This window comes from Phoca vitulina, unplaced genomic scaffold, assembly GCF_004348235.1.
Source record: "Phoca vitulina isolate PV1807 unplaced genomic scaffold, GSC_HSeal_1.0 scaffold51, whole genome shotgun sequence".
NCBI classification, from domain to species: domain Eukaryota; kingdom Metazoa; phylum Chordata; class Mammalia; order Carnivora; family Phocidae; genus Phoca; species Phoca vitulina.
Genome location: NW_022589754.1, coordinates 4,611,396 through 4,636,029, shown reverse-complemented (window position 1 = coordinate 4,636,029; position 24,634 = coordinate 4,611,396). Strand labels below are relative to the sequence as shown.

At 35.2% G+C, this 24,634-nt stretch overlaps 1 pseudogene; it reads left to right on the top strand.

The window, feature by feature from the left end:
• The first annotated feature begins 6,188 nt into the window (after nt 1–6,188).
• Nucleotides 6,189–6,303, top strand: LOC116621916 (annotated as a pseudogene).
• Nucleotides 6,304–24,634: the final 18,331 nt, after the last annotated feature.

Sequence of the window (24,634 nt, the reverse complement as noted above, 5' to 3'; positions counted from 1 at the left end):
TAATTTTAAATATACAGAGGTTTGTTTTATATCCTAGGATATGGTCTATGTTGGTAAATATCCCATGCACACTTGAATGTATATTCTGCTGTTGTTGGGTAATGTTCTTTATATGTTGTTTATGTTAAGTGTTGATAATCTTGCTAACTTCTGTAACTTATCTGGCATTATGTCTTTATTCTATGGATTATTAAAAGTTGGGTATAGAAATTTCAAACTGTGGTTATATATTTGCCTGGTTCATCACTAGTTTGTTGTTTTTATTGTGTATCACATATTTGAATCTCAGTTATTATGGGAATAAATGTTTAGGAGTGTTAATTCCCTTGGAGATTTGATCCATTTATCAATAAGAAATTACCTTTTTATACCTGGTCACATGTTTTCTCTGAAATATAACTTGATATTAATGTAGTCATTCTAGATTTTTTTTTATAATTAGGGCTACTATGGAATATATTGTTCCATATTTTTTGAAGGGAGAACAGTCTTTGTTTGGGGGAAGAAACTATTAGTTTTCACCAAATAATTCATAATGGAGAAGCAATTCAGTCAATTACACATTGGAAGTCTCTTATTCACAGTGACACTTGCAGGACATGTGAAGACTCTCACTGCATAAAACATTCTCAGTGTCATAAAGGGAAGAAAGTCTTCAGTGATCACTTAATTCTCAGTCAACATTAGTGATCACATCATCATGGTCACAGCACCAGATCTGATTATTTTTTAAGATTTAATTTATTTATTTAAGAGAGAGAGAATTAATGGGGGAAGGGTACAGGGACAAGCACATTCCCTCACTGAGCAGGGATCCTGACATGGGGCCAAATCCCAGGATGCTGAGAGCATGACCTAAGCCGAAGGCAGATGCTTAACTGACTGAGCCACCCAGGTGCCCCCAGATCTGCTTATTCTGCTCCTGGTCCACCCAGTCCCATGAGGGGATTTCATTGTGAAAAATATTTGGCCAGCTGGGCAGCAATAACCATAGGGAGTGAATATCAGTCTATAGATTGATGAAAGTTTCTTAATACTTCCAGAGGGTTGAGAGTTGCTAGAATAGGTGAGAGAATTCATATATTTATCCATTATAATTTTGGTTGGTGTTTCATGGAGGTATCTGATAGGGTCTCCTCCAGCGGGGCTGGAGGGATTCTTTTAATTGGTATCGTTTCCAACAGACAAAATCTCTAGGCTGAATATTGTGCTGTGAGTCTTCATTTCCCAGGAGCTCACTGAGGAAGGAATTTTTAACAATTTTAGCTCTCATTACAATAAATTCAAGCAGTACCTTGCAATATTCTTGGGACATTTCCTTTTAGAAACACACTTTGATAGAATACCTGATCTAGCCTCCTTGGTCTTTCTGCAAAAATCTTGAAGGCAATCTTGAACAGTCTATGTTGCCTGGGGTGGGGTAGAACTTGTTAAGACCAAGGGCAGTGATTTAACCCATGTCGGGCCAAAAGCTGAGCACAGTTTAGACAACTGTGAATCTTGATAATTCCATTAGTATTCCACCAGCCCTGACAATTGGGGGTGATAAGCACGTGAAAATGTTGCCATATGGGACAGGGACATTTGGGGGGTCTGGCGCAGCAGAGGGCTTGGAGACTTTAAGTATTAAGCTTCTTTTTTTGGAAAAGGAGATATGGCCTTGATTTTCCCAGAGAAGTCCCTCCTTGGGAAATGGATTAGAGCTAAGGGCACTATTTGGAACTGGTGTTGTCCAAAAGGAGGCCCAAGTGAAAGGTTACATAAGGACATATGAAATGTCATTGGTTGATTTTAGACTCTGATCATTTGAAACAATTTAGAACTCTGGGGAAGGGACACAGAAAGCATGTGGGGCTTGAAGACAGACAGCGTGGCTCCAATATCAGTTAAGGCCCTAACCTGGTCATCCCAAATTTTTAGGTTTATCTCTCTAAAGGGGTTGGCAATAAGAAGGAAATTCCCCTTTATACTCCCAAAGACTCCCTACTCTGAGAGGCAAATGGGATGGGGATCACATTAGAGGAGCTTTGTCAGGGTTACATTGGAACAAGTGTTTGCATTTAGGACAAACCCTTTGTTAATTAAATTTTTGTTTTAATTCCAGTATAGTTAACATACACTGTTTTATTAGTTTCAGGTGTACAGTATAGTGATTCAACAATTCTATGCATTACTCAGTGCTCATAATTGTACTTTTTAACTTCCATCACCCATTTCACCCATACTACCACCCACCTCCCCACCTCCCCTCTGGTAACCATCAGTTTGTTCTTGATACTTAACAGGCTGTTTCTTGGTTTGTCTCCTCTGTATCTTGTTTTTTTCTTCCCTTATTTATTTTGTTTTTCAAATTCCACATATGAGTGGAATCATATGGTATATGACATTCTCTTGACTTATTTTGTTTGGCATTTTACTCTCTAGATCCAACCTTGTTATTGTAAATGACAAGATTTCATTCTTTATCCATTAATCTATTGATGGACACTTGGGGTGCTTTCACAATTTGGCTATTGTAAATAATGCTAAAATAAACATTAGTGTGCATGTATCCCCATAAATTAATATTCTTGTATTTTTGGTAAATAACCAATATTGCAATTATGGGATCATATAGACTTCTATTTTTAACTTTTTGAAGAACCTCCATACTGTTTTCCAGAGTGGCTGCACCAGTTTGCATTCCCAACAACACTGAAAGAGGGTTCTTTTTTCTCCGCACCCTCAGCACTTGTTCTTTCTTGTGTTTTTGATTTAGCCATTCTGACAGGTGTGAGGTGATACCTTACTGTAGTTTTGACTTGCATTTCCCTGATGTTGAACATCTTTTCAAGTGTCTTTTGACCCTCTGTGTGTCTTCTTTGGAGAAATGTCTGTTCATGTCTTCTGCCCATCTTTTAATGGGATTATATGTGGGTTTTTGGTGTTGATTGTGTAAGTTCTTTAAATATTTTGGATACTAATCTTTTATTGCATGTCATTTGCAAATGCCTTCTCTCATTCAGGAGGTTGCCTTCTAGTTTTGTTGATTGTTACCTTTGCTGCGCAGAAGCTTATCATTTTGATGTAGTTCCAATAGTTTATTTTTGTTTTTATTTCCCTTCCCTAGGAGCCATATCTATAATTTGTTGCTATGACCAATATCAGAGACAATACTGACTATGCTGTCTTCTAGGATTTTTATGGTTTTATGCCTCACATTTAGGTCTTTCATCCATTTTTAATGTATTGCTGTTTATGGTATAAGAAAGTGGGCCAGTTTCATTCTTTTGCATGTAGCTGTCCAGTTTTCCCAACACCATTTGTTGAAGAGACTGTCATTTTCCCATCACATATTCTCTCCTTTGTTGAAAGTTAATTAACTATACAATCGTTGATTTATTTCTGGGTTCTCTATTTTTTTCCATTGATCTGTGTGTCTATATTTATGCCAGTACCATACTCTTTTGATTATTACAACTTGTAGTATAACTTGAAATCTGGAATTATGATACCTCCAGTTTTTTTTTTGTTGTTGTTTTTTTTTTCTTTTTGAAGGTTACGTTGGCTATCGGGGGTCTTATGTGGTTCCATATAAATGTTAGGATTGTTTGTTTTATTTCTGTGAAAAAATGTTGTTATTTTGACAGGTATTGCATTAAATGTGTAGATTTCTTTGGGTAGTACAGACATTTTAACAATATTTGTTCTTCCAACCAATGAGCATGCCATGTCTTTCCTTTTTTTTTTTTTTTAAAACAAATTGTTTTTTTTTTTTTTTTTTTTTTTTTTTTTTTGAAAAGTCTTGATTTTTTTTTTTTTTTTCATCTATGTTTTGTACTTTTCAGAGTACATGTCTTTTACCTCTTTGGTTAAGTTTATTACTATATTCCTATATGTTTTTTTTTGTTGTTGTTGTAATTATAAATAGGATTTTTTTTCTTTTATTTTTCTTTTTTTTTCTGATAAAAGGAGTGTGTGTGTGTGTGTGTGTGTGTGAGAGAGAGAGAGAGAGAGAGAGAGAGAGAGAAGGGGCAGAGGAAGAGGGAGAGAGAGAATCTCAAGTAGACTCCATGCTGAGAGCAGAGCCCAACACAGGGATCGATCTCATGACCCTGAGATCATGACCTGAGCTGAAATCAAGAGTCAGACACTTAACCAACTGAGCCACCCAGGCACCCTAGATTCATTTCTTTTTTTAAAGATTTTATTTATTTATCTGACAGAAAGAGACACAGCGAGAGAGAGAACACAAGCAGGGGGAGTGGGAGAGGGAGAAGCAGGCTTTCCACTGAGCAGGGAGCCCGATGCGGAGCTCGACCCCAGGACCCTGGGATCATGACCTGAGCCGAAGGCAGACGCTTAACGACTGAGCCACCCAGGCGCCCCCTAGATTCATTTCTTAATGTCACTGTCTGCTACCTCATTATTAGTTTATAGGAATGCCATTCATTTCTGTACATTGATTTTGTACCCTGACTTCATTGAATTTGTTTATAGTTATAGTACTTTTTGGTGGAGTCATAAGGGTTTTTTATACAGAGTTTCATGTCATCTGCATATAGTGCAAGATTTACTACTTCTTTACCAATTTGGATGTCTTTTATTTCCTTTTGTTACCTAATTTCTGTGGCTTGAACTTCCAGTACTATGATGAATGAAAGTGGTGAGAGGGGACATCCTTGTCTTTTTCCTGACTTTAGGAGAAACACTTTCAGTTTTTCCCCTTTGAGTATAATGTTTGTTGTGGGTTTTTCATGTAAGACCTTTATTATGTTGTGGTCCATTCCCTCTAGACCTCCTTTGTTGAGGGTTTATCATGAGGGGAGGAACAACTTTGTTGTATGCTTTTTCTTCATGTATTGAAATGATCATATGCTTTTTATCCTTTCTCTTAATGTTGCAATATCAGGTTTAATGATTTGTGAATATTGAACCACACTTGAACCCTAGGAATAAATCCCACTTTATCATGGTGAAATATTTTTTTAATGTATTGTTGGTTTCAGTTTCCTATTATTTAGTTGAGGATTTTTACATCTATGTTCTTCACTTATATTGGCCTTTACTTCTTCTTTTGTGTGTGATGTCTTTATTTGGTTTTGGTACAAGGGTGATACTGGCCTCATAAAATGAATTTGGAAGTTTTACTTTCTCTTTTATTTTGTGGAACAGTTTGAGAATAGATGTTAACTCTTCTTTAAATGCTTGGTAGAAGATGCTTGTGAAACTTCCTGGTCCTGGAGTTTTGTTAGCTGGGAAGTTTTTGTTACTAATCAATTCATTGTTCGTAAGCAGTCTGTTCAAGTTTTCTATTTCTTCCTGATTCAGATTTGGTAGGTTATACCATTCTAGGAATTTATCCATTTGTTCTAGGTTGTCCAATTTGTTGGCATATAATTTTTCATATTATTCTCATAATTTTTTGTATTTCTGTGATGCTTGTTATTTCTTCTCTTTATGTTTTTGTTTATTTGGGTCCTCTTTTTTTATGAATCTGGCTAGAGGTTTATCAATTTTTTGAATCTTTTCAGGGAACCACCTACCAGTTTTATTGCTCTGTTCTATTCTTTTTTGTTCGTTTCTAGATCATTTATTTCTGCTCCAATCTTTTTTATTTCCTTCCTTCTGCTTGTTTCAAGTTTTGTTTGTTGTTCTTTTTCTAGCTCCATTAGGTGTAAGGTTAGGTTATTTATTTGAGATTTTTCTTGCTTCTTGAGGTGGGCCCGTTTTGCTATAAACTTCCCTCTTACAATGACTTTTCCTTCATCCCAAGGATTTTGGACCACTGTGTTTTCATTTTCATTTGTTTTTATGTAAGTTTTTTATTTCAATTCAATTAGCCAATGTATAGTACATTTTGATCTCTTCTTTGATTTCTTGATTGACCAATTCATTGTTTAGTTGCTGTATTTATTTTTTATGTGTTTATGCTCCTTCCAGATTTGTTCTTCTGGTTGCTTTTTGGTTTCATAGTGTTGTGGTCAGAAAACATGCATGGTATAATTTTGATCATTTTGAATTTGGTGAGACTTGTTTTGTGGCCTAATATGTGATCTATTCTGGAGAATGTTCCATGTGCACATTAAAAGAAAGTATATTCTACTGTTTTAGGATGGAATGTTCTGAATATATCTGTTAAGTCCATCTGGTTCAGTGTGTCATCCAAAGCCGCTGTTTCCTTTTTGATTTTCTGTGTGGATGATCTCATCACTTCTCGGCTTTTTGGCTAAGATCAAGTGTAGTATCTGTGTGGATTATCTGTCCACACAAAATGTAGGGCATTAAAATCCACTACTATTATTGTATTACTATTGACTATTTCCTTTGTGTTTGTTATTAACTGTTTTGTGTATTTGAGTACTCCCATGTTGGGTGCATAAATATTTATAATTGCTATATCTTCTTGTTGGATTGTCTCCTTTATTATTATATGGTGTCCTTTTTTGTCTCTTGTCACAGGCTTTGTTTTACAGTCTATTTTGTCCAATATAAGTATTACTACCCTGGCTTTCTTTTGACATCCATTTGCATGGTAAATATTTCTTTATCCCATTACTTTCTATCTGCAGGGGTCCTTACATCTGAAATGACTCTCTTGTAGGCAGCATATAGATGGGTCTTGTTTTTTTTTTTTCCCGCTGTATCAGTCTATTATCTTTTAATTAGAGAATTTAGGTCATTTACATTAAAAGTAGCTATTGATAGATATGTATTTATTGCCATTTTTGTACCTTTTTGTGTTGCTTTTTAATAGTTTTTCTCTGATCCTTTCTTCTCTTGCTCTCTTTCATGGTTTGTTGGCTTTCTTTAGTGATATACTTGAATTCCTTTCTCTTTATTCTTTGCATATCTATTACTTGTTTTTGATTTCTGGTTACCATTAGGTTTGTATATAACATTTTCTGCATATAGCAAGAAAGTTGATGATGACTTGAATTTGAACCCATTCTTTACTCCTCTAACCCCCATATTTTAGTGATACGGTTTATATTTTACTTCGTTTTATTTTATGAATGCCTTAACTGAATTTTACACAAATACCTGTTTTGTTGCTTTTGTGTTCCTTACTTTTCATACTCTCACTTATGGTCTTCCAGTTCCAAGCAAACTGCCCTCTTTAATATTTTTTTAAGGGTTGGTTTAGTGGTCATGAACGCCTTTAGTTTTTGTTTGTCTGAGAAACTCTTTATCTCCCTTTTTATTCTTAGTAGTATCCTTGCTGGATAGACTATTCTTCACTACAGGTTTGTTTTGTTTTGTTTTTTTTCCCCAGCACTTTGAGTATATCATGCCACTCCCTTCTGGCCCTCAAAGATTCTGCTGAAAAGTGGCTACTAACCTTATGGGGTTTCCTTTGTGTGTAACTGTCACCTTTTCTCTGGCTGATTTTAATTTTTTTTCTTAATCACTTCTTTTTGCCATTTTCATTACTATGTGTCTTGGTGTGGACTTCTTTGGGTTGATTTTCCATGACTCTGTCCTCCAGGTCATTAATGCATTTATCTCCTTCCTCTAGCCTACTATTTATTCTATCAAGATTATTTTTAATTTCATTTATTGTGTTCCACATCTCTGATTAGTTCTTTTTTTTAATCTCTGTGATAACAGTCTCACTGATGTCTTTTGCACTCTTTTTCAACTCCAGTGAATATATTTATGATCACTACTTATTTTTTTTTCAAATTGCAGTTACTTAACATACGATTTCATATTAGTTTCAGATGTACAACATAGTGATTCTATACTTCCATGAAATACCTGGTGTTCATCACAACTAGTGCATTTCTTAATCCCCATAACTTCTTTAACCCCTACTCCCCCAAATCCTTCCTGCTAACCATCAGTTTGTCTCTACAGTTAAGAGACTGTTTCTTGGTTTGCCTCTCTTACTTTTTTTCCCCTTTACTCATTTGTTTTGTTTCTTAAATTCCACATGTGAGTGAAATCATGGTTTACGTCTTTCTCTATTTCATTTTGCATAATACTCTCTAGCTCCATCCCTGTTGTTTTAAGAGGAAAGATTTCATTTTTTTTTTTTTTATGTCTGAGTAACATTCCATTATGTATACACCACATTTTCCTTGTCCATTCATCAGTCCATGGACACTTGGACCATTTCCATGAATTAGCTATTATAAATAAAACTGCTATAAAAATAAAGGTGTATGTATCCTTCGGATTAGTATTTTTTGTATTCTTTGGATAAATACATAGTAGTGGAATTGATGGATCATAAGGTAGTTCTATTTAACTTTTTGAAGAACCTTCATACTATTTTCCAGAGAGGCTGTATCATTTTGCATTCCCACCAACAGTGAGAATGTTCCCCTATCTCCACATCTTGGCCAACTCCTGTTGTTTCTTAGGTTGTTGATTTTAACCATTCTGTCAGGTGTGAAGTGACATCTCATTGTAGTTTTGATTTGTATTTCCCTGATGATGAGTGATATTGAGCATCTTTTCATGTGTCTGTTCGTCATCTGTATGTCTTCTTTGGGAAAATATCTATTTATGACTTCTGCACATTTTTAACTGGATCATTCTTTTATGGGTTTTTGAGTTTGATAAGTTCTTTATAGATTTTGGATACTTAACCCTTTATCAGATATATCATTTGAAAATATCTTTTCCCATTCCATAGGTTGCCTTTTAGTTTATTGATTGTTATCTTCACTGTGCTGAAACTTTTTATTTTGATGTAGTCTTAGTAGTTTATTTGTGCTTTTGTGTCCCTTGCCTCTGTAGACACATCTATTTTATTTTTTTTAAGATTTTATTTATTTATTTGACAGAGAGAGACAGCGAGAACAGGAACACAAGCAGGGGGAGTGGGAGAGGGAGAAGCAGGCTTCCCGCTGAGCAGGGAGTCCGATGTGGGACTCGATCCCAGGACCCTGGGATCATGACCTGAGCCGAAGGCAGACGCTTAATGACTGAGCCACCCAGGCGCCCCGCCTCTGTAGACACATCTAGAAAGAAGTTGGTACAGCCAGTGTCAAGGAGAATACTGCCTGGGTTTCCTCTAGGATTTTAATGATTTCCTGTTTCACAGTTTCATTCTTTTGCATGTAGCTGACCAGATTTGCCAATACCATTTGTTGAAGAGACTGTCTTTTTCCCATTGGATAGTCTTTCCTGATTTGTCAAAGATTAGTTGACCATATATTTGTGGGTCCATATCTGGGCTTTCTATTCTGTTCCATTGATCTATGGGTCTATTTTTGTGCCAGTACGATACTATCTAGATGACTACAGGTTTGTAATATAACTTGAAGGTTGAAATTCTAATGCCTCAAGGTTTTCTTTTTCAAGATTGCTTTGGCTATTTGTGGACTTTTGTGGTTTGATACAAATTTTAAGATTATTTGTTCTAGCTCTGTGAATTTAGCACCTCACTTACTTTGATAGACAGATCATCCAAACAGAAAATCAACAAGGAAACAGTGGCTTTGAATGATGTACTTGATCAGATGGGTTTAAAAGACATATTCAGAACATTCCATCCTAAAGCAGAAAATGGAACATTCTCCAGAATGGATTGCATATTAGGCCATAAAACAGGTCTCAACAAATTCAAAAAGATCAAAATCATACCATGCATGTCTTCTGACCACAATGCTATGAAACTAAAAAGCAACCACAATTACAAATGGAGGTTAAATAACATGTTACTAAATAATGAATGGGTCAATCAAAGCAAAAATTACATAGAAACAATTGAAAATGAAAACACAAGAGGTCCAAAGCACCAGGGTGGCTCAGTCAGTTGTGTCAACCTTCAGCTCAGTTCATGATCCCAGAGTCTTGGGATTGAGCCCCACATTGGACTCCCCGCTCAGCAGAAAGCCTGCTTCACCCTCTCTCTATGCCCCTCCCCCTTTACTTGTACTCATTCTCTCGCTCTCTCAAATAAATAAATAAATAAATCTTGAAAAAGAGAAAACACAGTGGTCCACAATCCTAGGGATGCAGCAAAAAGTTGTAAGTTGTTAGTTTATTGATTTTTATCTTCACTGTGCAGAAAATTTTATTTTGATGTAGTCTCAGTAGTTTATTTTTGTTTTTGTGTCCCTTGCCTCTGGAGACACATCTAGAAAGAAGTTTTGTTATTTATAGCAATACAGGCCTACCTCAAGAAGTAAGAAAAATATCAAATAAACAACCTAAACTTACACCTAAAGAAAATAGACAAACAGCAACAAATGAAGCCTCAAACCAGAAGAATAATAAAGATTATTGCCAAGATAAATGGCATAGAAAAAAAGAAACAAACAAACAAACAAAAACGATAAAGAGATCAATGACAATATGACCTGTTCTTTGAAAAGATCATGAAAATTGATAAACCTCTAGCCAGACTCATCCAAAGAGAAAGTGAGCAAGAGAACCCAAGCAAAATCACAATTGAAAGAGGAGAAATAACAACAAGCACCATGGAAATAAAAACAATTATAAGAGAATATTATGAAAATCTATGTGCCAACAACTTGGACAACTTAGAAGAAATTTATAAATTCCCAGGAACATGTAACTTATCAAAACTAAAGCAGGAAGAAATAACAAATTTGAACAGACTGGTTACTAGTATTGAAATTGAATCAGTAATAAAAAAATAAGAAATCTTAACAAAAGTCCAGGACCAGATAGCTTCAAAGATGAATTCTACCAAACATTTATTTGTATGTATATATGTATATAATGATTGATTGATTGACTGATTTGGAAGATGAGAGAGTGGCCTTTATTGTAGGCTGAGAAGGGCACAAGAGCAGACCACAAATAGAACTGAACAGCACTCTGGCTGTTCTGGTCAAGTGAGGTGGCTCACAGTGGGAGTTCAGGGCAGTAGCTTCAGGTGCTGCACTTCCTGGGGGAGTACTTGTACTGCATGGCATTGAGGACTTCATTCTACCAAACATTTAAAGAACAGTTAATACCTGTTCTTCTCAAACTGTTCCAAAATATACAAGAGCAAGGAAAACTTCCAAATCCATTCCATGAGTAAAGTATCACCCTGATACCACAACCACATACAGATACCACAAAATACAAGAACTATGAGCCAATATCTCTTCATGAACATAGATGCAAAAATACTTTAAAAACATATTAATGAACTGAATCCAACAATACATTAAAAAAAAAAAAAATCATGGGGCGCCTGAGTGGCTCAGTAATTAAGTGTCTGCCTTCGGCTCAGGTCATGATCCCAGGGTCCTGGGATTGAGCCCCGCATCAGGCTCCCTGCTTAGTGGGAAGCCTGCTTCTCCCTCTCCCACTCCCCCTGCTTGTATTTCTGCTCTCACTATCTCTCTCTCTCTCTGTCAAATAAATAAATAAAATCTTACAAAAAAAATCATGCACCATGATTAAGTGGAATTTATTCCTGGGATTCAAAAGTGGTACAATATCTGCAAAACAATCAATGTGATAGATCATAATAATAATAAAAAGGATAAAAACTTAATGATCATTTGAGTAGATTCAGAAAAAGCATTCGACAAATTACATCCATTCATGATAAAAAGCCTTCGGCAAAGTATATCAAGAGGAAACATACCTCAACATAATAAAGGCCTTATATGAAAAAAAAACCACAGCCAACATCATACTCAATGGTGAAAAACCTAGAGCTTTTTCCCTAAGGTCAGGAACAAGACAAGGATGCCCACTCTCACTACTTTTATTTTACATAGTACTGGAAGTCCACCCATTGAAATTAGACAACATAAAGAAATAAAAAACATCCAAATTGGCAAGGAAGAAGTGAAATTTTCACTGTTTGCAGATGACATGATACTATATATGGAAAACCCAAAAACGTCACCAAAAAACTACTAAAACTGATAAATAAATTCATCGAAGTTACGGGATACAAAATCAATGTACAGAAATTGGTTGCATTTTTATACACTAATAATAAAGCAGCAGAAATAAAAATTGAGAAAATAATCCCATTTACTATTGCACCAAAGCTAATAAAATATGTAGGAATAAACTTATCAAAAGAAGTGAAAGACCTATACTCTGAAAATTATATAACACTCATGATTAGCTTCATTATTTTCCATTATTTTGACTTCTATGTCACTGAATTGTTCCTCTGTTTCTCCAGTCTGTTTCTTCATCAAGCCTGTTTCAAATCTCATCTATTGCTCTCTTCATCTCTGATTGATTCTTTTTTAACTCTTTTATCTCTGTGGTAAGGGTCTCAGTGATGTCTTCTCTTCTTTTCTCAAACCCAGTGAGTATCCTTAAGATCTTTGCTTTAAATTTTCCATCAGGCATGTTATTATATCTGTTTAGGTTAGATCTCTAGCTGTGGCCTTATCTTATTCTTTCATTTCGGATAAATTCCTCTGTATGCATTTTGTCTACATCTCCACCGTCTCCTGTGTGTATAAAAAAACAAACAAACAAACAAAGAAAAAACAGTTATGTTTCCTGGCCAGTAATGGCTTTATGAGGAAGAGGTCGCATAGTGCCCAGGGCTTGGTGCTTCAGGAAGTGCCTCTGGTGTGTGCTGCATGTGCTCTGTTGTGTTTTGGTTGGTCATCCTTTGGACCAGTTGTCTGCAACAGCTCTCCTTGTCTGCTGTGGGCAGTGTTTGGTCCCTGGCATGAATGTGACAAGTTTAACCTGAGTGTGCTCTGGTCTGGTTAAATGATACCTGACACCACCTCCACCAAAACTGAGGCCCTGCAGAACTCTCTGGTTGGGATATATAGCATGGGCAGGGGTTTGTGCTGGTCTGCTGAGGGAGAGGCCTGCCACACTGGGACTCAGGCAAGATTGACTGAGAAGGGAAGCCCATCCAGAGCACAGGAGGGGGTGCTTGGTGTAAGTGCAAGTTAAGCATCCAGTGTGTGTGTGCTGTTCTGCTTCCTGCTGGTGGCTCTGAGTTTAAGCTGAGGGGCAGGTGAGAGAAATGTTGCCAGAGAGCACCTTTGTTCCTAGAGGGCATCCCCATGAATGCTGTCTCTCAGGTAGGCACTCTGAACAGAACAACTAACCTCCACCTTGTCTGCCCCAGGCATTTTTCAGATCACTGTTTCCATGTTGTCTGCCCCTGGATTGTTTGCCTGCCTTTTCTCCAGGAGCAGCACAATGTCCTCCATTCTATATAGCATCCAAACCTGCTGACCTTTCAAACTCCAGACTTTAGAGATATGGTGTGGGCAGTGGTTGTGCTGGTCTTCTGGGGTAGAGGCCCACCACACTGGGACTGAGGCATACTTGACTGAGAAAGGTGGTCCCTGTAAAGTGCTAAAGTAGGGGTTTGGTGTAAGTATGTTCAGCAGTCTTTGTGGGTTCTGTGCTGCTTTCCACAGATGGCTCTCATGAAAGAAATGGAAAGCCATTTCATTCTCATGGTTGGAACAACAAATACTGTTAAAATGTCTATACTACCCAAAGCAATCTACACATTTACTGCAATCTCTATCAAAATACCAATAGCATTTTTCACAGAATTAGCATAAACAGTCCTAATTTGTATACAAAACCAAAATTTGTATGGAAACACAAAACAATCTTAAAAAAGAAAAACAAATTGAGGTATCACAATGTCAGATTTCAAGTTATATTATAAAGTGGTAGTAATTATTATTATTATTATATTTTTTTAAAGATTTTATTTATTTGACAGAGAGAATGTGCACTCGAGAGAGAGAGCAAGAGTGGGGGAGGGGAGAGGCAGAGGGAGAGAGAGAAGCAGTCTCCCCACTGAGCAGAGAGCCTGATGGGGTACTCAATTCCAGGACCCTGAGATCATGATTTGGACCAAAGGCAGATGCTTAACTGACTGAGCCACCCAGGCACCCACAAAGTGCTAGTAATTAAAACAGTATGGTACTGGCATAAAAATAGACACAGAGATCAATGAAATGGAATAGAAAACTTATTAAAAAAACACAATTATATAGTCAATTAATCTTTTACAAAGGATAAATGGATATCCAATGGGAAAGGCAGTCTCTTCAACCAACAATTCTAGGAAAACTGGACAACCACATGCAAAATAATGAAACTGGACACTTTCTTATACCATTCACAAAAATGAACTCAAAATGAATTTAAGGATAGATTTTTATATTTATGCCAAAAGTAATTGGATTTTAAAAGGGAATTCATTGAATCTGTAGATCATTTTGGGTAGTATGGGCACATTAACAGTATTAAATTTTCCAATCCATGAATATGAAGTGTGCTTCCATTTTTTTGTCTTACTTTTAATATCTTGCAACTATGTTATATTTTTTCATTATATGATTTTTCATCTACTTTATTAATCCCTAAGTTTTTTTGTATGTTATTATAAATAACATTTTCTTACTTTCTTTTCTGGTTATTCATTGTTATTGTATAGAAATGAAATTGATTTTGTATTGACTTTGAATTCTGCTACTTTGTTTAATTCACTTATTAGTGCTAGCATATTCTTGATGGAGTCTTTGTGATTCTCTACATATAAGGTTACATTTGTGAATAGAGATAATTTTACTTTTTCCTTTCCTTGGATCCCTTGTATGTCTTTTCCTTGCCTAATTGTTCTAACATTTTCAGAACTAGGTCAAATAGAAGTTGCAAAACCTGGATTCCTTGCTTTTTCATGATCTTAGAGAAAAAGATTTCAGATTTTCACCATTGAATATGATGTAAACTGAGGGTATTTCATATATGGCTTTTATCATATTAAAGTAGTTTCCTTCTATTCCTATCCTGTTGAATGCTTTTATCATGAAAGGATGATTAATTTTGTCAAATGCTTTTTCTGCATGAATTAAAAAATCATGTCATTTTCTCCCATTTTTTCTGATACTGTGGCATATTACATTAACTGATTTTCATGTGCTAAAACCATACTTGCATTCCAGGAATAAAACCCAATTGGTCATGATGTATAACCCTTTTAATATGTGGCAGAGTTCAGTTTGCTAGTATTTTGTTGAGTATTTTTGCATCAATATTTATAAAATATATCACTCTGTAGTTTTCTTGTAGTGTCTGTCTGGCTTTGGTGTCAGGTCCTTACCTCTTAAATAAAACCAAAACCACAGCCTGAAAAAAGAGATAATTCTCATAGTAAGCCTCCTCACAGTAACAATATCAATTCAAAGTAAATTATTAACTAAAAAAAAAAAACTATTAGAATTTTCACAAGCTAGAATTTTCATATATGTTCCACTGTTGGTGGAAATGTAATTTGGTACATCCAATATGAAAAATAGTATGGAGACTCCTCAAATGTTTTTAAATAAAATGACCATATGATCCAGCAATTCCACTTCTTGGTGTCTCTCTGAAGAAACTGAAAACACTAACTAAAAATGCAAACAGTCCAATGAAACTAAGGGCTGAATATTTGAAAGAATTAACAAGACTGATAAACCCCTAGCCAGACCTATCAAAAAGAAAAGAAAAAGGCCCCCCCTAAAAATAATAAAATCAATAATGAAAGAGGAGAGATCTGAAGCAACAGCAGAGAATTACAAACAAGGATAAGAAAATATTATAAGACATTATATGCCAACAAAATAGGCAATCTGGAAGAAATTGGTAAATTATTAGAAACATATAAACTATCAAAACTGAAAGAGGAAGAAATAGCCTGAACAGTGCAAGAACTAGCAAAAAAATTGAATCTGTAATCAAAAATATCCCAACAAACAAGAGTCCAGGGCCCGATGGCCTCCCAGGGGAATTCTATACCCTATAGAAGAATCAATACCTATTTTTCTGAAACAGTTCCAAAAAAATAGAAATGGAAGGAAAACTTCTAAACTCATTCTGTGAGACCAGCATTACCTTGATCCAAAGACCAGACCAAGACCCTATTAAAAAGGAGAATCACAGACCAATATCCCTGATGAACTGGATGCAAAAATTCTCGACAAGATACTAGCTATTTGGGTCCAACAGTACACGATCAAGTGGGATTTTTTCCTGGGCTGCCGGGGTGGTTCAACATCCACAAAACAATCAGTGTGATACACCATATTAACAAAAGAAAGGATAAGGACCATATGATCCTTTCAATAGATGCAGAAAAAGCATTTGACAAAATACAGTATCCTTTCTTGATAAAAACATTGAAGAAAGTAGGGATAGAAGAAACATACCTCAACATTATAAAGGCCATACACATGAAAGGCCCACAGATAATATCATACTCAATGGGGAAAAACTGAGAGCTTTTCCCCTAAGGTCATGAACACAATAGGGATGTTGACTTCTACCCCTGTGTTCCAACACAGTACTGAAAGTCCTAGCTTCAACAATCAGACAAGAAAAGAAATAAAAGCCTTCCAAACTAGCAAGAAAGAAGTCAAACTTTTACTCTTCACAAACATCATGATACTCTGCGAAGAAAACCTGAAAGTCTCCATCAAAAAATGGCTAGAACTGATACAAGCAAAGTCACAGGATAAAAACATCAATGCAGAGAAGTCTGTTGCATTTCGATACACCAATATGAAGCAGCAGAAAGAGAAATCAAGGAATTAATTTTGTTTACAATTGCACCAGAGGAATAAACCTAATCAAAGAGGTAAAAGATCTCTACTCTGAAAACTATAGAGTACTTATGAAAGAAATTGAGGAAGTCACAAAGAAATGGGAAAACATTCCATGCTCATGGATCAGAATAACAAATATTGTTAAAATGTTTATAATACCTATGGGCACCTTGGTGTGGCTCAGCCAGTTAAGCAGCTGACTCTTGATTTTGGTTCATGTCATGATCTCTGGTTTATGAGATCGAGCCCCACATCAGGCTACCCACTCAGTGGAGAGTCTGTTTGAAAATCTTTCTCTCTGCCCCTCACCCTACTTGCTTGCTCTCTCTCTCAAATAAATAAATTTTAAAAAGGTCTATACTACCCAAAGCAATCTAGACACTCAATGTAATTACTATCAACATAACACCAGCATTTTTCTCAGAGTTGGAACAAACAATTCTAAAATTTGTATGGAACCAGGAAAGACCCCAAATAGCCAAAGTAATGATTAAAAAGAAAACCAAAGCAAGAGTCATCACATTTCTGAACTTTAACTTGTGTTACAAAGCTGTAATCATCATGACAGTATGGTACTGATGCAAAAACAGACACATAGATCGATGGAAAAGAATAGGAACCCAGAAATGGACCCTCAACTATATGGTCAACTAATCTTTGACAAAGAAGGAAAGAATATCCAATGGAAAAAGACAGTCACTTCAAGAAATGGGGTTAGGAAAACTTGACAGCCACATGCAGAAGAATGAAACTGGACTATTTTCAAACACCATACACAAAGATAAATTCAAAATGGATGAAAGACCTACATGTGAAACAGGAAATCATCAGAATGCTAGAGGAGAACAGAGGGAGCAACTTCTTGGACCTCAGCTGCAGCAACTTCTTACAATACATGTCTCTGGAGGCAAGGGAAACAAAAGCAAAAATGAACTACTGGGACTTCATCAAGATAAAAATCTTCTGCACAGCAAAGGAAACAATCAACAATACTAAAAGGCAACCAAAGAATGGGAGAAGATATTTGCAAATGACATATCAGATAAAGAGCTAGTATCCACATTCTATGAAGAACTTAATCAAACTCAACACCCCCCCAAAAAAAAATTCCAGGCAGGAAATGGGCAGAAGATACGACCAGACATTTCTTTAAAGAAGACATACAAATGGTTAACAGACACATGAAAAAATGCTCAACATCACTTATCATCAGGGAAATATAAATGAAAACCACAATGAGATACCACCTCACACCTGCCAGAATGGTTAAAATTAACAGTTCTATAAACAACAGATGCTGGTGATGATGCAGAGAAAAAGGAACCCTTTTACACTGTTGGTGGGAATGCAAACCGGTGCAGACACTGTGGAAAACAGTATAGAGGTTCCTCAAGATAGTTAAAAATAGAGGTACCCTATGACCCAGCAATTGCACTATTAGATATTTACCCCAAAGACATAAATCTAGTGATCCGAAGGTGCACATGCATCCCAATGTTTATAACAGCAATGTCCACAATAGCCAAAATACAGAAAGAGCCCAGATGTCCATTGACAGATGAATGGATAAAGAAGATGTGGTATATATATATATATATATATATATATATATATATATATATATATTCCCCACCATCAACAAGAATAAGATTTTGCCATTTGCAATTATGTGGATGGAACTAGAGTGTATTAGGCTAAGCGAAATAAGTTATTCACAGAAAGACAAGTACTGTATGATTGCACTCATATGTGGAATTTAGGAACCAAAACAGATTAACATTGGGGAAAGGAAAGGAAAATAAAGTAAAATAAAAACAGAGAGGGAAGCAAAGCATAAGAGACTCTTAACTATAAGGAACAAACTGAGGGTTCCTGGAGGGGAGTTGGGTTTGGGCTATGCAGTAATTGAGTGATGGGCATTAAGGAAATCACATTATGTAAAGAGTACTGGGTGTTATATGCTACTCATGAATCACTAAATTATACCCATGAAATTAATACACTATATGTTAACTAACTTGAATTTAAATAAAATATTTATTAAAAAAAGAAAGGATAAGAAAATATCTCTCAGAAGATGAAATGAAAAATGAAGGAAAGGATAGGAAATGGGAATGAGAGTAGGCACCAAGGGAGAAATAATGGGTGTTAGGATAGGTGAATTACTTTTGGTGGTTATAAAAAATAATAGCCAAGGTATGAAGGCAACCCGAGTGTCCATCCATAGATGAATAAATAAAGAAGAAGTGGCAGACATATACAATGGAATATTATGCAACTATAAAAAAAGAATTCAATCTTGCCATTTGCAACTACATGGATGAATCTAGAGCATATAGTGTTAAGTGAAATGATTCAGTCACAGGAAAACAAATACCATATAATTTCACTTATATGTGGATTTTAGAAAACAAAACAAATTTAAAAACAAAGAAAAAAAGAGAGAAACAAAAAAACAGATTCTTAACTATAGAGAACAAGCTGGTGGTTGCCAGATGGGAGGTGGATGGAAGGATGGGTGAAACAGATAAAGAAAATTAAGAGTATACTTATCTTGATGAGCACAGAGAAATGTATAGAATTGTTGAATCTTTATATTGCATACCTGAAACTAATATAACACTGCATGTTAATTATACTTTAAAAAATAGGTGACCAGGAAACCAACTAAATGGGTCAGTAGATTGAAATATATTAAAAAGACAAAAGATACAAAAATATTTTTAAAAGAGATCAAGAAAATATTCCGAGAAGCATTGGTTTAAATAGTAGTAGGACAAGCGGATTTAAGATCAATCAGATATCAGTTTTTAGAGTATTTTTGGGAAATACAAGGGTATTATGCTGAGCGAAATAAGTCAATCAGAGAAAGACATGTATCATATGATCTCACTGATATGAGGAATTCTTAATCTCAGGAAACAAACTGAGGGTTGCTGGAGTGGTGGGGGGTGGGAGGGATGGGGTGGCTGGGTGATAGACATTGGGGAGGGTATGTGCTATGGTGAGCACTGTGAGTTGTGTAAGACTGTTGAATCACAGACCTGTACCTCTGAAACAAATAATACATTATATGTTAAAAAAAAAAAGAAGAAGAAGATAGTAGGAAGGGAAAAATGAAGGGGGGGGGGAATTGGAGGGGGAGACGAACCATGAGAGACTATGGACTCTGAGAAACAAACTAAGGGTTCTAGAAGTGAGGGGGGGATGGGTTAGCCTGGTGATGGGTATTAAAGAGGGCCCATATTGAATGGAGCACTGGGTGTTACACACAAAGAATGAACATGAAACACTACATCAAAAACTAATGATATAATGTATGATGATTAACATAACATAATAAAAAAAATACCTTAAAAAATAAAAAAAAAAAAGAAAATTTCTCCAAATTCAGAAATCTTTTCCACAAAGCTAGTAAAGAAAGAAAAGAAGAAAGAAAGAAAGAAAGAAGAAAGAAAGAAAGAAGAAAGAAAAAAGAAAGAAGAAAGAAAGAAAGAAAGGAAGAAAGAAAGAAAGAAAGAAGAAAGAAAGAAAAAGAAAGGAAGAAAGGAAAGAAAACACTTTTTTAATGAATATGCATTAAACTAGAATGTAATACTACAGGCATTCTCCTAAGAGATTGCAAAGACATAAAGGAACCTCACTCCCATATATAGCTAAGCGTATCTGATTTATTATATACATGTAGTCAAGATAAGCAATGACTAGTCCTCACGTAAGAAGACTTCACAGCTTTTGTCATACATAGTTCATCCTAACTTATCCTGGTAATTAGGATGACCGTCTGTGTTAATTTATTGCCTTTAGCCAGAGGAAAAGCAAACTTTTCATGTTTTTGTTTGTTTTGTTTTTTGTCATAAGGTAGCTTGTAAGTTAGAACAAGTCACCCACAACTGTTAGACTCTCACCATTCCACTGGAACTGAGAGACGGATGTGTCTCCTAATGTTTGCATTTCAAAAAGATGGCTCTCAAGGTGTTTGATCTTTAAAGAGATGAGGAAGTACATACAACAAGTTTCCTAATGCAAATTATCTGAGAAAATTGAGGGAAGAAAAATTTCTATCTTCATTTTCAAAAAGGAGAATTAAGCCTCTAATTTTTCATTTTCATTTGTCCTTATAATATGAAGATAATAATAATATTAATTATAACTGTTATTCTTCTTTATTAAGTATTATAAATTAAAAGCAAAGGATCAGGCAAAATACTATGTAAATATTATCCAATTTATACCTTAAAGCCCAAGAGATAAGTGTTATTGTTATCATCATTGAACAAGGGAGAAAACTACAGTGTAAATAAGTGGCTTACCAGAATTCAAACAGCTACAATATTGTGAAGCTAGATTTATGAATTGAACTGAAACTTTTCCAGTTCCAAAGCTCTAACAATTTCTACTATGCAATAGCACCCCATAAAGATTGAAGTAAAACTTATAATGCCTGACCTGTAGTGAACCAGTGAGCTGTTGAACCACCCTTCACTAGAGGCAGAACTAAAGCCTAAGGGACTGAGTGAGGGTTAAGTGTCTTTAGATAAGAAGTTTAGAAGGTTATGCAAAAAAGGAAGCCAAGTGGATCATTATACAATCAAGAAATTTGCACAGTTAAATTCCAGTTGTATTATGATAGTCAAACGCAGGGAGTCTTTTCCCCGAATTAATTCAGGAAGAAAATACTACTGCAAAGATAGCATCTAAAGTCCATGAATAATTTACAATTAGGAGTAAGATAAGACTCCCCATCTTGAAGCCTACAAAAATGAGCAGGAGACCTGGTCTGGCAGGTAATTTTGCATTAAAAGGTAGTATTTATTATTTTATCTTATTATAAAATTAATTCATGCATGACACCAAATATTTACAACACCTCATAAAATAAAATGAAAATCACTCTAATGCCATTATCTAAATATAGTCCCTATTAACATTGTGGTGCATGTCCTTCCAAAAATTTTGTTCCTTTAATCAACACTACTGCACATGTTTGAAAATCACCTATTACTATGAGAGATCACAAGTATCTGAAACTATATGGTTGGGAGAGGAGGGTTCCATTAGGGCCCTGACACCTCTGCCCATTTGGCCTCAATGGCTCCTTAAACCAGCCTTTGTTTGCTTGATAGTGATGATAAAAACCAATTTCCATGCAGTGGCTGAGCCATCAAAGCTTTTCCTGTCTAAAGACCTCATCAGCGTTGCTTTGAAACTTTGGCAATTAGAACATCAAGGTGCTTTTAATCAAGACCAATTGCAAAATCCTCTTTTGATAATTGATGCAAACCATCACTGAAATACATATAATAAATTCCTTCAGCCACTTCAGGCCTAAAAAAAGGAGATAATCTTTAGACCACCAAATCCCACTTGGCTTCTATATTGTTTTCAATAGAAGCTCCTGAATTTAAAAAAAAATAAATAAATAAAAATTAGCAAATTCTACAAAAGAGATCAATGAACTGTGGGGAAAATTATTTGTAGAATTTAGCCAAATCCCATTAGCTAGTTCTGTATATAAATTAAATAAAAATGACAAGGTTGGATCAACACAAAATACATGAAGGAAAAAGCCTTCTGTAGGTATTACGCAAGTTTTGGAAAGATCTTAACTTCCAGCAATGTCAAGGGATGAGATCTACTATTGTTCAAGATCAAGATAAAAAATTCCAGAGGGGCGCCTGGATGGCTCAGTCGTTAAGCGCCTGCCTTCGGCTCAGGTCATGATCCCAGGGTCCTGGGATCGAGCCCCGCATCGGGCTCCCTGCTCAGCTGGAAGCCTGCTTCTCCCTCTCCCACTCCCCCTGCTTCTGTTCCCTCTCTCGCTGTGTCTCTCTCTGTCAAATAAATAAAAATAAAAAATCTTTAAAAAAAAAAAAAAATTCCAGAGTCACATCTGTAGAGAAGATTCAGAGTAGTGGAAGGGTCTTATAAAAGAACAAAATGTAATCCTGCTAAACATTTATGTAATATTTTGTTTTCAAAATTCTTTTATGTGTATTAATTAAACCTTAGTAGATATTATTCGTATTATTTTCAAAACACTGAAGCTTGCAGAAATTAAATAACTTACTCAAGAACAGTTAGGATTTTAATTTAGATCAATCTAATTACAGAACCTTACTTTGCTGTGGTATCTTCCTCCTATATTTATTTAAATCTATTATATCCAACATTTTACTACTAAGAATCATTTTTATCATGTAGTTTTCCCCATAGATCTTTCATCTTGAAATATTTTATTTATCAAAAATTTGTATCATTTATTTAATGATATCTCCAAGTTTATTAAATTCTAGTAAAAAGTCAAATTAAAAGGATAATTTAGCCTATGAACTTTATCAAACCTAAATATGATTCATTCATTAGACTACTTGGAAAATTGAAAATACTTGTTTCAAAACTTGTGGAACCTCACTACAATTACTTTCAAGGACTTTCACTGAGAATGAATGATTACTGTGTTATTCTAAGGCCATTTTAGGATGTAACATTTGATAATATTAATAGAACAGAGAGGTTTCATAACTTTCTCAAGGTCATACAGCTAGTGAAACTAAGAATTAAATATGCTTCTCTTTGTGTACAATTTTTGATATGCTATACTTATGCCTTGTGATGGTCAGAGGAGAGCCAGCAACTAAACTGACACCAGATCATAGTTTTCCTGAATTTCTAGCACATACCAAATTATTAGAAGTCTCCTTCAGAAAGGATAGGCATAGCTCTATGCAGTATTTTGTATAACTCAACCATGTAAACTAGGTTATTATAATGGCTGTTATTATGAATAAAACTACCATCTCCTTTAACTCTTCAGCTTACAATTAAATGGATAGATCCTAGATATAGTAACTTTCACTGAAATAATGACCATGTAATTGAATATAATATAAATGTAAACCTAATTTATATGCCCAGGTAAATCCATGAAGTACTCATGAAATTGTGAAATTCTCACCAAGTTGTAAGTCTGAATGGCCACTTAAGAATTCAATAGTTTTCTTGTCCTACAATATTATGATAACCATCTTAAACAAGGCACTTTGCTAATAATCAATTTTGATGTTCTTTTTATTCTGCCATTACAGTGACAATGTGATTCAGTTATATGCATATACATACATACGTACATATATATAAAACATTTGTATGTGATTTTTTAAAAAAAATGTTATTTGCTAATCCTCACCATTGCATTTAAAAAGTTGCATGTAGAATTCATTCCATATGCTAGAAAAATTGAAGGGATATATAAATTCTAATTAGCAAGCTAGCAAAAACATTTTAGTGATTTTTTTAGAAGACAGGATAGCAATTGCCAAACAAGACCACAATAGATATAGCAGTAGACATAATTGTCATAACTGAAAAAAAGATAGAAAAATAAATATGTTGAACATAGTGGTGAAAATGGGCATTGCTGTTGTGTTCCTGACCTTAAGAGAAAAGCTCTCAGCTTTTCCCCATTGAGAATGATAATCGCTGTGGGCTTTTCATAGATGGTTTTTATGATATTGAGTAATGTTCCCTCTATCCCTACACTCTGAAGAGTTTTAATCAGGAAAGGATGCTGTATTTTGTCAAATGCTTTTTCTGCATCAACTGAGAGGATCATATGGTTCTTCTCTTTTCTTTTATTAATATGCTTTATCATGTTGATTGATTTGTGAATATTGAGCCACCCTTGTACCCCAGGAATAAATCCCACCTGGTCGTGATGGATAATTCTTTTAATGCACTGTTGGATCCTATTGGCTAGGATCTTGTTGAGGATTTTGGTATCCATGTTCATCAAGGATATTGGTCTGTAATTCTCTTTTTTGATGGCATCTTTGCCTGGTTTGGGAATCAGGGTAATGCTAGCCTCATAGAATGAGTTTGGAAATTTTCCTTCTGTTTCTATTTTTTGAAACAGCTTGAAAAGAATAGGTATTATTTCTTCTTTGAATGTTTGGTAGAATTCTCCTGGGAAGCCATCTGGCCCTGGATTCTTGTTTTTTGGGAGGTTTTTGATTATTGCTTCAATTTCATTACTGGTTATTGGTCTATTCAGATTGTCTATTTCTATTGTTCAACATAGTACTAGAAGTCCTAGCATCAGCAATCAGACAACAAAAAGAAATAAAAGGTATTCA